The sequence below is a fragment of the Mus musculus genome, chromosome 18, assembly GCF_000001635.26.
Source record: "Mus musculus strain C57BL/6J chromosome 18, GRCm38.p6 C57BL/6J".
Lineage (NCBI taxonomy): Eukaryota > Metazoa > Chordata > Mammalia > Rodentia > Muridae > Mus > Mus musculus.
The window spans coordinates 23,972,911-23,988,965 of NC_000084.6; the positions used below are offsets into that span (position 1 = coordinate 23,972,911).

The window sequence follows — 16,055 nt, forward strand, 5'->3', positions numbered from 1 at the left end:
GGCTTTGTCCATTCTCCAAATGTGGCTTCTGAGGATCATAAGCTGACCAAAGGCACACAGCTAATAAACAACAGAACTGAACTTTCCCAGCAAAGTATTTAGCTCTACTATGTCATCGAGTATCCCAAAAGACAGGAACTCAAAATCTAACACTTGCTATGGGCAGTTTACAAGAACTACTTTATTGGGTCTCTCAACAATACCCCTATGCAGTAAGTATCCCCCTTGTTTTACAGATGAAAAAGCCAAACATCTTGAATTTTCTGAAGTCACCAAACTGGTCAGGACGTTAACCTAGGATTGCCTCACTCTTGATCACTAGCTGTTTTTATTCCAGAATGGATTGCCAGATCAATCTTGGTTGTTCTTGCAAATTAGGAATGATGGCAAGAATGTAAGGATGGGAGAGCACCATCTTGTATCCCGGGTCCCTCAGAGACCAGTCTGCACATGAGAGCATGCGGGCTGCAGAAGCAACATAGCTTCTGGGACAGGGACCCTTTCGGGCCTTCATCTTCAGCCAGGAGGCAGAATGGAGCTCCAGGCCTCTGTGCACTTTCCCTGCCAGAGGAGAGTTAGCCTCCAGGGAGGGTTCTGACAGCAGGAGCAGGTGAGAGCACCATCTTGTATCCCAGGTCTCTCTGAGCTACACGGGCTGCAGAAGCAACATAGCTTCTGGGACAGGGTCACTTTCCGACCTTCATTTTTAGCCAGGAGGCAGAGCTGAGCTACAGACCTCTGTACACCTTCCCTGCAAGAGGAGAGCTTGTCTGCAGAGAGTACTCTGACCACTGAGACTCAGGAGAGAGATGGATTCCCAGGAGTGCTGACAGAGGCTAACAGAATCACAGGAGGAACAAGCTCCAGTCAGAGAAAGCTATAACAACTAAGGCCAGAGATTATCAGATGGCAAAAGTCAAACTAACAGAAACCAAGACCACTCAGCATCATCAGAACACAGCACCCCACAACAGCTAGTCCTGGATAAACCAACACACCCGAAAAGCAAGATTCAGATTTAAAATCATATCTCATGATGCTGGTAGAGGATTTTAAGAAGGAAATTAATAACTCACTTAAAAAAATACAGGAGAACATGGCTAAACAGGTAGAAGGCCTTAAAGAAGAAACCCAAAAATCCCTTAAAGAATTGCAGGAAAACACAACAAACAGGAATTCCAAACAGGTGATGGAATTGAACAAAACCATCCAAGATCTAAAAATGGAAGTAGAAACAATAAAGAAAACCCAATGGGAAACAACCCTGAAGATAGAAACCCTAGGAAAGAAATCAGGAACCATAGATGCCAGCATCAGCAACAGAATACAAGAGATGGAAGAGAAAATCTCATGTGTAGAAGATTCCATAGAGAACATGGACACAACAATCAAAGAAAATGCAAATGCAAAAAGATCCTAACCCAAAACATCCAGGAAATCCAGGACACAATGAGAAGACCAAACCTACAGATAATAAGAGTAGATGAGAATGAAGATTTTCAACTTAAAGGGCCAGCAAATATCTTCAACAAAATTTTAGAAGAAAACTTCCCAAACCTAAAGAAAGAGATGCCCATGAACATACAAGAAGCCTACAATACTCCAAATAAACTGGACCAGAAAAAAAAATTCCTCCTGACATAATAATCAGAACAACAAATGCACTAAATAAAGACAAAATATTAAAAGCAGCAAGGGAATAAGGTCAAGTAACATATAAATTCAGGCTTATTAGAATTACACCAGACTTCTCACCAGAGACTATGAAAGCCAGAAGATCCTGGACACATGTTATGCAGACCCTAAGAGAACACAAATGCCAGCACAGGCTACTATACCCAGCAAGACTCTCAATTACCATAGATTGAGAAACCAAAGTATTCCATGACAAAACCAAATTTATACAATATCTTTCCACAAATCCAGCCCTTCATAGAATAATAAAGGGAAAATACCAACACAAGAATGGAAACTACGCTCTAGAAGAAGCAAGAAAGTACTCCTTCAACAAACCTTAAAGAAGACAGCCGCAAGAACAGAATTCCCAACTCTAACAACAAAAATAACAGGAAGCAACAATTACTTTCCTTTAATATCTCTTAATATCAATGGATTCAATTCCCCAATAAAAAGACTTAAACTAACAGACTGGCTACATAAACAGGACCCAACATTTTGCTGCTTACAGGAACCCCACCTCAGAAAAAAGGACAGACACTACCTCAGAGTGAAAGGCTGGAAAACAATTTTCCAAGCAAATGGTCTGAAGAAAGAAGCTGGAGTAGCCATTCTAATATCGAATAAAATCGACTTCCAACCCAAAGTTATCAAAAAAGACAAGGAGGGGCACTTCATACTCATCAAAGGTAAAATCTTCCAAGAGGAACTCTCAATTCTTAATATCTATGCTCCAAATGCAAGGGCAGCCACATTCATTAAAGAAATGTTAGTAAAGCTCAAAGCACACATTGCACCTCACACAATAATAGTGGAAGACTTCAACACCCCACTCTCATCAATGGACAGATCCTGAAAACAGAAACTAAACAAAGACACAGTGAAACTAATGGAAGTTATGAAACAAATGGATTTAACAGATATCTACAAAACATTTTATCCTAAAACAAAAGGATATACCTTCTTCTCAGCACCTCATGGTACCTTCTCCAAAATTGACCATATAAATGGTCACAAAACAGGCCTCAACAGATACAAAAATATTGAAATTGTCCCATGCATCCTATTAGATCACCACAGACTAAGGCTGATCTTCAATAACAACATAAATAATAGCCAACATTCACGTGGAAGCTTAACAACACTCTCCTCAATGATAGCTTGGTCAAGGAAGAGATAAAGAAAGAAAGACTTTTTAGAGTTTAATGAAAATGAAGCCCCAACATACCCAAACTTATGGGAAACAATGAAGGCAGCCCTAAGAGGAAAACTCATAGCTCTGAGTGCCTCCAAAAAGAAACTAGAGAGAGCATACACTAACAGCCTGACAGCACAACTAAAAGCTCTAGAACAAAAGGAAGTAAATTCACCCAAGAGGAGTAGGCTGTATGAAATAATCAAACTCAGGGCTGAAATCAACCAACTGGAAACAAAAAGAACTATACAAAGAATCAACCCAACCAGGAGCTGATTCTTTGAGAAAATCAACAAGATAGATAAACTCTTAGCCAGACTAACTAGAAGGCACAGGGACAGTAACCTAATTAACAAAATCAGAAATGAAAAAGGAGACATAACAACAAAACCTGAGGAAATCCAAACCATTATCAGATCCTACTACAAAAGGCTATACTCATCAAAACTGGAAAACCTGGATGAACTAGACAATTTCCTAGAAAGAAACCAGGTACTAAAGTTAAATCAGGATCAGATTAACAATCTAAACAGTCCTACAGCCCCTAAAGAAATAGAAGCAGTCATTAATGGTCTCCCAACCAAAAAAAGCCCAGGATCAGATGGGTTTAGTGCAGAGTTCTATCAGACCTTCAAAGAAGACCTAATTCCAATTCTCCTCAAACTATTCCACAAAATAGAAACATAATGTACTCTACCCAATTCATTCTATAAAGCCACAATTACTCTGATACCTAAACCACACAAAGATCCAACAAAGATAGAGAACTTCAGACCAATTTCCCATATGAATATCAATGCAAAAATACTCAATAAAATCCTTGCAAACCAAATCCAAGAACACATCAGAACAATCATCCATCATGACCAAGTAGGCATCATCCCAGAGATGCAGGGATGGTTCAATATATGGAAATCCATCAACGTAATCCACTATATAAACAAACTCAAAGACAAAAACCATATGATCATCTCGTTAGATGCTGAGAAAGCATTTGATAAAATCCAACACCCCTTCGTGATAAAAATCTTGGAAAGATCAGGAATTCAAGGCCCAGACCTAAACATAATAAAAGCAATATACAGCAAACCAGTAGCCAACATCAAACTAAATGGAGAGAAACTTGAAGCAATCCCACTAAAATCAGGGACTAGCCAAGGCTGCCCACTTTCTCCCTACCTATTCAATATACTACTTGAAGTCCTAGCCAGAGCAATTCAACAACAAAAGGAGATCAAGGGGATACAAATTGGAAAGGAGGAAGTCAAAATATCACTTTTTGCAGATGATATGATAGTATATATAAGTGACCCTAAAAATTCCACCAGAGAACAACTAAACCTGATAAACAGCTTTAGTGCAGTAGCTGGATATAAAATTAACTCAAACAAGTCAATGGCCTTTCTCTACACAAAGGATAAACAGGCTGAGAAAGAAATTAGGGAAACACCCTTCACAATAGTCACAAATAATATAAAATACCTTGGCATGACTCTAACTAAGGAAGTGAAAGATCTGTATGATAAGAACTTCAAGTCTCTGAAGAAAGAAATCCAAGAAGATCTCAGAAGATGGAAAGATCTCCCATGCTCATGGATTGGCAGGATTAATATAGTCAAAAGGTTATCTTGCCAAAAGCAACCTACAAATTCAATGCAATCCCCATCAAAATCCCAACTCAATTCTTCACTGAGTTAGAAAAGGCAATTTGCAAATTCATCTGAAATAACAAAAAACCTAGGATAGCAAAAAGTCTTCTCAACAATAAAAGAACCTGTGGTGGAATCACCATGCCTAACCTAAAGCTGTACTACAGAGCAATTGTGATTTAAAAAAAAATACTGCTTAGTATTGGTACAGCAACAGACAGGTAGATCAATGGAATTGAATTGAAGACCCAGAAATGAACCCACACACCTATGGTCACTTGATCTTTGACAAGGGAGCTAAAACTATCCAGTGGAAAAAAGACAGCATTTTCAACAGATGGTACTGGCACAAGTGGCAGTTATCATGTAGAAGAATGTGAATTGATTCATTCTTATCTCCTTGTACAAAGCTCAAGTCTAAGTGGATCAAAGAACTCCACATAAAACCAGAGACACTGAAACTTATAGAGGAGAAAGTGGGGAAAAGCCTCGAAGATATGGGCACAGGGGAAAAATTCCTAAATAGAACAGCAATGGCTTGTGCTGTAAGATTGAGAATAGACAAATGGGACCTCATAAAATTGCAAAGCTTCTGTAAGGCAAAAAACACTGTCAATAAGACAAAAAGGCAACCAACAGATTGGGAAAGGATTTTACCAATCCTAAATCTGATAGAGGACTAATATCCAATATATACAAAGAACTCAAGAAGCTGGACTCCAGGGGCTGGAGAGATGGCTCTGCGGGTAAGAGCACTGACTGCTCTTCCGAAGGTCCTGAGTTCAATTCCCAGCAACCACATGGTGGCTTACAACCACCTGTAATGAGATCTGACTCCCTCTTCTGGTGTGTCTGAAGAAAGCTACAGTGTACTCATATAAATAAAATAAATAAATCTTTAAAAAAAGAAGAAGAAAGAAGAAGGAAGAAGGAAGAAGGAAGAAGGAAGAAGAAGAAGAAGAAGAAGAAGAAGAAGAAGAAGAAGAAGAAGAAGAAGAAGAAGAAGAAGAAGAAGAAGAAGAAGAAGAAGAAGAAGAAGAAAGAAGAAGCTGGACTCCAGAAATTCAAATAACCCCAATGAAAAATGGGGTACAGAGCTAAACAAAGAATTCTCAACTGAGGAATACTGAATGGCTAAGAAGCACATGAAAAAATGTTCAACATCCTTAGTCATCAGAGAAATGCCAATCAAAACAACTCTGAGATTCCACCTCACACCAGTCAGAATGGCTAAGATCAAAAATTCAGGTAACATAACAGCAGATGCTGGCGAGGACGTGGAGAAAGAGGAACACTCCTCCATTCCTGGTGGGATTGCAAGCTTGTACAACCACTCTGGAAATCAGTCTGGCAGTTCCTCAGAAAATTGGACGTAGTACTACTGGAAGATCCAGCAATACCTCTCCTGGGCATATATCCAGAAGATGCCCCAACTGGTAATAAGAACACATGCTCCACTATGTTCATAGCAGCCTTATTTATAATAGCCAGAAGCTGGAAAGAACCCAGATGTCCTTCAACAGAGGAATGGATACAGAAAATGTGGGTACATTTACAAAATGTAGTATTACTCAGCTATTAAAAACAATGAATTTATGAAATTCTTAAGCAAATGGATGGATCTGGAGGATATCATCCTGAGTGAAGTAACCCAATCACAAAAGAACTCACATGATATGCACTCACTAATAAGCGGATATTAGCCCAGAAACTTAGAATACCCAAGATACAATTTGCAAAACACATGAAACTCAAGAAGAAGGACGAGCAAAGTGTGGATACTTCATTCCTCCTTAGAATAGGGAACAAAATACCCATGGAAGGAGTTACAGAGAAGAAGTTTGGAGCTGAGACGGAAGGATGGACCATCCAGAGACTGCCCCACCCAGGGATCCATCCCATAATCAGCCACCAAACGCAAACACTATTGCATATGCCAGCAAGATTTTGCTGAAAGGACCCTGATATAGCTGTCTCTTGTGAGGCTATGCCAGTGCCTGGCAAATACAGAAGTGGATGCTCACAATCATCTATTGGATGGAACACAAGGACCCTAATGGATGAGCTAGAGAATGTACCCAAGGAGCTGAAGGGTCTGCAACCCTGTAGGAAGAATAACAATATGAGCTAACCAGTACCCCCAGAGCTTGTGTCTCTAGCTGCATATGTAGCAGAAGATGGCCTAGTTGGCCATCATTTGGAAGAGAGGCCCCTTGGTTTTGCAAACTTGATATGCCCCAGTATAGGGGACGCCAGTGCCAGGAAGCGGGAGTAGGTGAGTTGGGGAGCAGGGTAGGGGGAGGGTATAGGGGACTTTCGGGATAGCATTTGAAATGAAGAAAATATCTAATAAAAATTGTTTAAAAAAAAAAAAGAATGTAAGGATGAAGCCGGGCATGGTGGCGCATGCCTTTAATCCCAGCACTTGGAGGCAGAGGCAGGCAAATCTGTGAGTTTGAGGCCAGCCTGGTCTACAGAGTGAGTTCCAGGACAGTCAGGGCTACACAGAAACCCTGTCTCGAAAAAAACAAAAACAAAAACAAACAAACAAACAAAAAGAATGTAAAGATGAGGATCATGGGAAATTTCCATGAGTGCATAAAGAAGAAAAGCCAGAGCACGAGTCATGGATCTCCTTCGTTATTCATAAGAGTCATGAATTCCCTTCGTTACTTCACAAATACTATAAAATTTACTATACACAAACTATTCAACATAAGTCTTATATTAAGTTCTCTAACGGGGCTGGAGAGATGGCTCAGCGGTTAAAAGCACTGACTGCTCTTCCAGAGGACCTGAGGTCAATTCCCAGCAACCACATAGTGGTTCACAACCATCTGTAATGTGATCCACCGTCCTCTTCTGGTGTGTCTGAAGACAGCAGCAGTGTACTCACATATATAAAATAAATAATTCTTTTAAAAAAATTTTTTTAAAGTTCTCTTCCAAGGGACTCTGAGTTCAGTTTGAGAAAACAGGCCATCAGTATGATTGATCAAAGGAATCACAGGACAATCAAAGGAAGGTAAGCATGAAGAAAAGACCAATGACTAAGAGCAGAGAGAGGGCGCCAGAAGAGCCAACGCAAGCTGCCTGCAAATTCTGAGTGACACAGATGGATGTGAGAGAACATGGCCCACTGAAGAAACTGATGGGAGTTTAGGAATAGCAGACTAATGGTTGTCATCTCCAGTTATAGCTCAATTATCAGCCATGGAAGATAGGCCCTAAGACAGATTCAGTGGGAATTCCCAAGAATATGGCTCTAATAAATGTCCCAGGTACATCTATGTACCCAGGTTTAAAAGCCTATGCCAGACCCTGGAACACTAATGGGCAGTAAGAGAAAATACACCTATAGTAGAACAGCCAAGCCATTCATGGTGTGAGTGGTGGATCCCCAAGGCCACAAGCATGGCTGGAAGGTCTGACTCCTATGCAGAGTAGTGTGCAGAAGAGATAGGCTACAACCATTCAGGTATGAGACCATAATAGCTTGAAGGATAGAAGACAAAGATACAGAAACTGAACAGGTCTTAGAATCCTACTTGATAAGGGTTTGAAAGACAGATTAGTCAAGGCTAGGAAGAGCGTTTCAAGCCTATGATCCAACATTTACTAGGCTGAAGAAAGACTGTGAATTCCAGGCAGCTCAGGCTACATACTGAGTTCTTATCTATACACTGAGACCCTGTCTCTAAAGAAAGAGAATGATGAATTCAGGTTCCTGGGCAACTCTAGTGACTGGAAGCTGATTGTGCCATATCTGAACTATTCAGTAACGAAGTTAGGTCTGAGATACCTACAATGTAACATTTCCTCTGTGCTTTGACAGATATTAACAGATGTTTCATAAATAGCCAAACATAAATCCATGCATAAACAACATGGACACTATATAGATTGTATGTTTTGAGACAAGGTCTTGAACAATGGTCTCAGGTAGGACTAGTCCCAAAATTCACAATCATCCTTACTTCTTCCTCCTAAGCACCTCCCAAACCCTGTTAAGTTTTAGAATATGAGAAATAATAATTACTTTTTTTTTTTTAGTAAGTCAATATTTAAGAACTTTAGGGCTACATAGTGGTACCTTGTCTGGGAGTTGTGGGAGCACGTGGAAGGACAGGATGGGACAGTACATTTGCCACCAAACCTTCTGACCTGAGTCTGATACCTGGAACACAAAGGGTAAAAGGAGAATCCCTGGATGTATTCCTCTGATCTACACATGCACACGCGCACGCACACACACACACCAAATAAAATATAAACAAAGAGGAAAACAAAGAACTGATGTGTGCCATGCTGTCGGATGTTTGTGGTGTATCACAGCATTTTCTAGGGTTGCACATTGATGTATGTTCTTCACTTAGTGATCAGCACTTTGTTACGTCTCTAGCCTTTCAATCCCTGTATTTGTGATATTACTCATGTTTTAAATTTTATTTTTAAAATTTATAATTATATGTAGGTGTCTTACACGCGTTCGCGCGACCGGCCAGGAAAGACGCAACAAACTGGAATCTTCTGCGGCAAAAGCTTTATTGCTTACATCTTCAGGAGCAAGAGAGCAAGAGCCAGAGCAAGAGAGAGAATGGCGAAACCCCGTCCCTTTTAAGGAGAATTATCCTCCACCTAGGACATGTCACTCCCTGATTGGCTGCAGCCCATCGGCCGAGTTGTCGTCACGGGGAAGGCAGAGCACATGGAGTGGAGAACTACCCTTGGCACATGCGCACAGGATGTCAGCGCCATCTTACAACGGCGAATGTGAGGGCGGCTCCCCACATAGGTGTGTGTTGATGTATGAATTGTGCTCATGTATGCAGTGCCTACTGAGGCTAGGAAAGGACATTGGATTCCCTGGAGCTAGAGTTACAGGTGGTGTGAGCCAGCTAACATGGATGCTAGAAACCGAACTGAGATCCTCTGCCAAGGGCAGTCAGCATAAACCCTTAGCTGCCTCACCAGCCCTTACTTAATTTTTATTATAAATACTATGCCTTGATAACATGTTCTTCAGGCACATGTGACTGAGAGAAGTTTATAACAAGTTTTTATTTCTGCTCCTCCATTCCTTCCCAGTACCCCCATAGAATTAGTCCTAAGCATTTCCCCTTACTGTCCCTCTCCATGTCCCCCTCACTTTCAGCTAATACCCATCTCCTAGTCTAGAACTCCCACTTGACCTCCAGACCTAGTTACCCACAGTTGCTCAATCTTATGATGAATTTTCTGGAATATCTTAAAAGGACTTCAAATGAAGCATAGGGAAACCACCTCATGAACCTTGCCAGCTTGAATCTGTGTTCAATAGGTTCCTAAATCTGGCTGTGTAGCCAGTAACCAATGCATCTAACAGTTCTCTCTAACCCCTTCCTTCTATTCAAATTAAGCCCTACTGGTTTTCTTTCTTCTCTCTAGAGTCTACACTTCCTCTTCCAGCCATCACCTAAAAAGTATCCCATGAGTCAATCCATCCAGCTTACCACTAGGCTTCCCTCTGACCAACTTTTGCTCACAGTGGTATTCACTGACCAGGGTCAGCTGTTGGCTTTGACTTTTAATACCTAATGTGATTGTAATGTGCTATCAAGACTGTTATTGGGAGGCTGGAGGGATGGCGCAGGGGTTAAGAGCACTGGCTGCTCTTCCAGAGAATCTGGGATAGAGTCCCGCACATATATGGCAGTTGACAGCAGACTGTAACTTGAGTTCCAGAGGATCCAATGCCCCCTTCTGGCTTCTAAGGGCACTGCAAACATTCGTTACACAGTACATGTACATAAATGAATCTTTTTTTTTACATGATAAGAAATTTATTTATTTTCTTAATTAGATATTTTCTTTATTTGCATCTCAAATGTAAATAAAAATGTGTGTGTGTGTTATGTGTGTGTATGTATAAAATATATGGGTTAGGCTAGGTTTCCACAGTGCAACACTCACTAGCTAACAGTTGATTCTGGCTGTCAGCTGGGTGTATTATTAATAAGAATGCTATATATGTGCTCTTCATGTGCCTCTGGCTATTTTTTTTAGAAACACAAACCTTTTAGGATGAAGCCCTCTTTAATGTACTCATCTCATTCACTCGGGCTGTGTTCTAGCTTAGACAGACGCTCCTAAATCAGATCCCAATAACTACATCTGTAGCACAATCCACAAATGATCCTGAGATGTCAATGCTGAGAACCCTAACTTAGTCAAGAAACCATAAAAGACATGGGTAAAGGGATCTGCATTTCTCTCAAAGCACTTGGCTTTTTGTCAAGAACTACACTGTGCTGGTATGGGGAAGGTGAACTAGAGATGGTTAAGCACACTTATTGCTCTTACAAAGAACCCAGGCTCAGTTCCTAGCACCCACATAGTGGCTCACACCCATCTATTACTCTAGTTCCAAGGACTCCCATGCACATGATCCACATAAACTCACACGGGCTCACACACATAAATAAAATACATAAATTAATTCACACATCTTAATGGGACTTCTGGTCTTGTCCATGACTACACAAACTACATTGTTTTGGCTCACTACTGTATTTCTATCACTCAACCCAATGAATCACATGACACTGTAAGTTATATACAGGATTATAATACTGAAAATATATATGCACATGTATATATAAGTATGTGTGCATATAATATGCACATACATACATATATAGTTACATGTGCCATAATCAAAAAATAATTTCAAAGATGCACTGATCAACACGGTCAGGTACCTAATACAAACTGAGAAACATTCCCACGGCAGTTAGCAGGTTTCAAGTAGTGATGTAGCTCACAAAAAAGCACTAGCGTTGAAGTCAAACGATCTTAATCAGTCAGTCAGGTAATCATGGTGAGATTCTGGAATTCCATTCCCTCTCCTGGAAAGAGTTACTACTATAACTACAGTAGCTAGGGCTGCACAGTATGTTAAGCACACCTTTTTATGTTGATGCTTTCACACAGTCTCTTCCAGGGCTAGCCAGTCCCACAGCAGTAAGCAATTCAGTGTGGACATTCCTTGAAAACGAACAGACCCAGAATCCCCTCTTCCCAAGTTCTCGGTGAGGCTCTCACCCTCAAGACCATTAATTTCCTATACTATTCTCTTCAAGGTCAACACCAAACAAGCAGGGAAATCCTCATCTCCCAGAATGCACTGCTGCTTCACCTGATCCCTCCTATAGCAACCACAGGCAAGATTCTTCCCATTTCCCCTTGCGCTTTCTGCCCTCTGACTCTGAGGCTCTCCTATCAGGACATGCCCCATCTCTTGAGAACTGCAGGAACAAACTACCTTTCCAACCCAAATCATCTTTTTAAAAACACTTGTCAAAACTGTCCCAGTAATGATGGCCTAGTCGGCCATCACTGGAAAGAGAGGCCCATTGGACACGCAAACTTTATATGCCCCAGTACAGGGAAATGCCAGGGCCAAAAAAAATGGGAATGGGTGGGTAGGGAAGTGGAGGGGGGTATGGGGGACTTTTGGGATAGCATTCTAAATGTAATTGAGGAAAATATGTAATAAAAAATATTAAAAATTATATATATACACACACATATATATATATACAAAACAAAACAAAACAAAACAAACTGTCCCAGTAAGATAGTCAAGGTCAGAAGCAAATCCCTCTTTACAAGGAACGGGTTATAGAATAGGAGTCACTGTGAAAAACATACCAAGAGAACAGTCACTAAAGGCAAGTCCAGGCCTGACACCCATCCTCTCACAGAAGACAGACTGTAGAGAGAGGCAGTCCAGTGTTTCAGGGTAGCACTCACACTTGTTAGGATACGAGTGAGAGGAAGCAGATCTGTCTGCAAGGGTATAAAGTAGCTGGTTCTGATCAGGAAAGCTGCAGGGAGGTGTCAACCAGCAGATGGTGAAAGAGTACAGGTGGGAGGCGCTGAGCCTGGGAGCAAGCCGGGGCCCCCACTTCTGGAAGGTGACTCCTTGGCCCCTAACCAAGAGGGAACCTCCAGAGCGCTTCTGGGTAACCAACCCTCTACTGGCTGAGGCAGGCTGTTATTACTAAGTTATTTGCACTGGAATGTAATTGTGTCAGAATGTTACTGCTTGATCATTTAATAAGTAACAATGCACTGCACCTTTAGAGTAGATCCCAGCATTGTCAGCCCCGCCTTCACAGCATGCTATACTGGAAATTCCCACTGTTTCAATATATGCAACTCGTCCCATCTTAATGTGGCTTGTGGGGTCATCTGGAGTGTTATTTTTGTTGTTGTTTTTGTTTCTTGAGCCAGGGGCTCATATTTGAGCTGGTCTTTAACGATGTGATCCTCCTGCCTCCACCACCTGAGTGCTGGAATTATAGGTCTGACTCCAGGGTCCACAATCTCGGATGACTTCTCTGCTGAAATGCTGGCTCGTATCTGCTTTACTCATAAAGTCAAAGTGCTCATTAGAAGAGGACCTTAGTTTCTACAAAATTGACAATATTTATTGTGAACAGGCATCAAGGGCTGGGCAGTTATCAAGACTTTGCCCCTGCCATTATAGAACTTAACAGCAGGAAGAGGTATGTGTTAAACCAGAAGCACACATCTAATTGTGAATACAAAATACAAAAAGCCAGACTTCGTGGCACAGGACTGACTGGATCTAGCTACTTGAGAGGCTGAGGCAGAAGTTCTCCAAACTCAAGGTCAGCCTGGGCTAGAGCGAGCTCTGGGCCACCCTGGGTAATCAGTGATTACCTGTGTGAGGGCCAGATTGCTGTTTGTCTACGGTTTCTTGAAGACCTCAGCTCAGCAGAAAGGAGTTCATTTGCCCTAACAAGTACTGTTGACTGAGAGGGGAGGTCAGAAGCATGTAATGCCATTCGTTTCATGGCTAAACACACAGACTCCTTGCATTTTAAAATTCTGTGCCTTTACTTTCTGGAGCTATAATAACGTGCTTGGGTGTGTAACTTGCCGAGGTTGGCTTTCGCAATGCTTTATGTAAACTCTGCTGTTGGCACTTGCAGCTGTAGAAGCTGTCGGAGGGATTACTTACGGTTATAGCATCTGGGGTCTCTTGCAGCTGCAATGCCTGGGATCTTTTGCAACTCTGACTTTTTCAGTAGCAGCTTGGAATGTTAAAATATGGTTAGCCTCTTCTCTGTGAAGGAAGGGCCTGACAATCTGCCAGCAGGGAAGTCCTGTTAAAGACTGGGAACTCAGTGCAGTGGTTTTCCTGCCTTTCCCTTCTCCTTCGGTCTATAGTGATACTGACAGCAATACAAAGTAAAATCTGTGTATATAAAAATCCTAAGTATGAGGTCTTAAATGTTCTGGAACTTTAGAAAAAACTTAATTGGATGCAATTGTTTATAATTAACAAGTCATCTTATTAATTATATTAATTATTATTATATTATTGTGTCTCCGATTTTAAAACACTGGTACATTTTAAAATCTACAGAGAATTTGGTGCTTTGAAAGTGTCTAATAAAGGAAAAGCCAAGACCGTGATGAGACCTGGCCCTGGAACGAGCTTTGTGCACAGCAAGGAGCCTGCCAGCACCAACACACAGGAGGCGCTGGTAAATGAAGAAGCTCAGGAGGACGCGCAGCGAGCAGAGGCACCCTTAGAGGGACAAGCGACCCGCTAACCTGCCAAGTGGTCTGGGCACTGCTTCAGGCTCTCCCCAAGCTGACTCCGAGAGAAGGGTGCAGGGTAGAGTGTACGCGAGGATTGCGCCCCATCAGAGGGGCCTGGAAGGCATCGAAGCCCAAAGGCTACACCCTCGCACTCACCTCGCTCCGCAGATTACCCGCACAGCCGAGGGAAGCCAGAAAGCCTTGGTGCTCGCGTGCCGGAAGTGGGAACGAGCTTGCCCCTCTAGGAAACCCAAAGGACTACTTTTTCTATGGCTGCATGTGCCCTTTTAGGGGTGTTTCGGTGACTGAACACATGATAAAATTGCAAAGATTATAGTGAACCAAATCTTGAGAGTTAATTCAAGTCAGTGCATGAAAGAGACTATTACGTTTTCAAGGTGTGTTCAAATGACTTAAAATACATGTATATATTTTCCCTCAAATTGATCTGGCCATAAAGGACCCCCTGTTGATGATTCTTTCTCAACTTTACGAAGATCATTGTTTTGAGAGAGAGAGTTTTCCTGAGTGTCAGAAAAGGATTAAATTAAAATACTGGTGTTGAGCCTGATAAAATACATAATTAAATTAAAATGGTTCCAAAATGCCCTTCAGAAACCAACACTCATGTTCTTTCGAGGACTCAGATTGTGAAGTAAATACAAGCAAATCTGGTCAGTTTTATGCATTGCTTATTTTTCTTAAAACCATGACTACAAACTACAACAAAAGGGATGACATTCTTGCTGTTTTCTCTGGCCCTAGTTCTGTCCTTCACTGAGCTTTGAACACTGTATCATTTTGTAGTCAGGACACGTGATTCTATGTGCATCTCCTTACTTCCCCGTGAATCTCCCAGCTGAAAGGGCTCAGGCTCAGGTTTTTGAAGACCATTCTAGATCCTGTATGTACTTTGTGGCACAGTGTCTAATATAGAAATATTTGTTGAATGAATAAATTCACATAATCCTAAAACTAATTCTAATGTTAGTAAGACACATACCTTTAAACTCAGAATTTAGGAGGCAGAGAAGGTGGATTTCTATGAGTTCCAGGCCAGCCTGGTCTACATAATGTGTTTCAGAAAAGCCAGAGCTACATAATAGAGACCGTGTCTCAAACAAACAAAAAACAATAATACTATTAACCTGAGGTTTCATTCCATGATTGTGTGGTTCAACCTATACTTGTGACTCCTTGCCTGACTGCTTTCCTCCACTTTATTGCTGTCTTCCTTTCTGTCTTGTCAATATCAAAGTCCAGCACGACACTCATTGACATGAACACTACAAAACCATCGAACCCATTCCTGTATTTGTATATACAGCACACACATGCAACTACTATTGTGCTTCTCTGGTTGAGCAATGGTGCTTTACCAATAAAGAACATAATTTCATGACCAAAAAAACGGGGCTGTAGTAAATTTCACCACTCAGGAACCTATGGCAGGAAGACTGCCAGGAATTCAAGGCCAACCTAGGTTGCAGAGTAAGTTCTAGGTCAGTCAGAGCTATACAGCTAGATCCAGTCACAAGAAAACAACAATACAACCAATCACCACCACAAACAATAACCAAAAAACTCACCACACAAAGGACTGCAAGATAGCTCAACGGATAAAGGAACTTGCTGCCAAGGCTAATGGTCTGAATCTGTTTCCTGGGACTCAACAAAATGGAAGAAGACAACAGATTAATGCAGTTTTGCCTCTGACCTCCATGCTATGTTATGGCATGTGCAAAGACACACACACTAAATAAATACCAGGTCTAGTGACACATGGCTGTAATCCCAGCAACTCAGGTGACTCAGGCAGAAGAACTGAAAATTCAAGGCCTGAGCCTTGGCTTAGTAAGGAGATGGTGTAGTGGCTGCTCTTATGTCAGCTTGAGAAAAGCTAAAGTTATCTGAAT

General features: G+C 41.4%; 1 protein-coding gene across 8 annotated transcripts in view; it reads right to left on the reverse strand.

The window, feature by feature from the left end:
• Zscan30 (zinc finger and SCAN domain containing 30) overlaps nt 1–14,395 on the reverse strand; it is a 54,715-nt gene extending 40,320 nt beyond the window's left edge. For 3 of the 8 annotated variants that reach the window (NR_163795.2, NM_001370937.1, NM_001370934.1), the window contains exons 1-2: nt 14,296–14,342; nt 8,615–8,698 (exon numbers count right to left, since the gene is read on the reverse strand). The gene's annotated coding sequence lies outside the window, so the exon portion shown is untranslated. Of the gene's footprint in view, nt 1–8,614; nt 8,699–14,151 lie in introns of all 8 variants that reach the window. The other 5 variants (XM_011247055.3, XM_017318022.2, NM_001370933.1 and 2 more) reach the window with 3 other exon arrangements.
• Between the last annotated feature and the right edge of the window lie 1,660 nt (nt 14,396–16,055).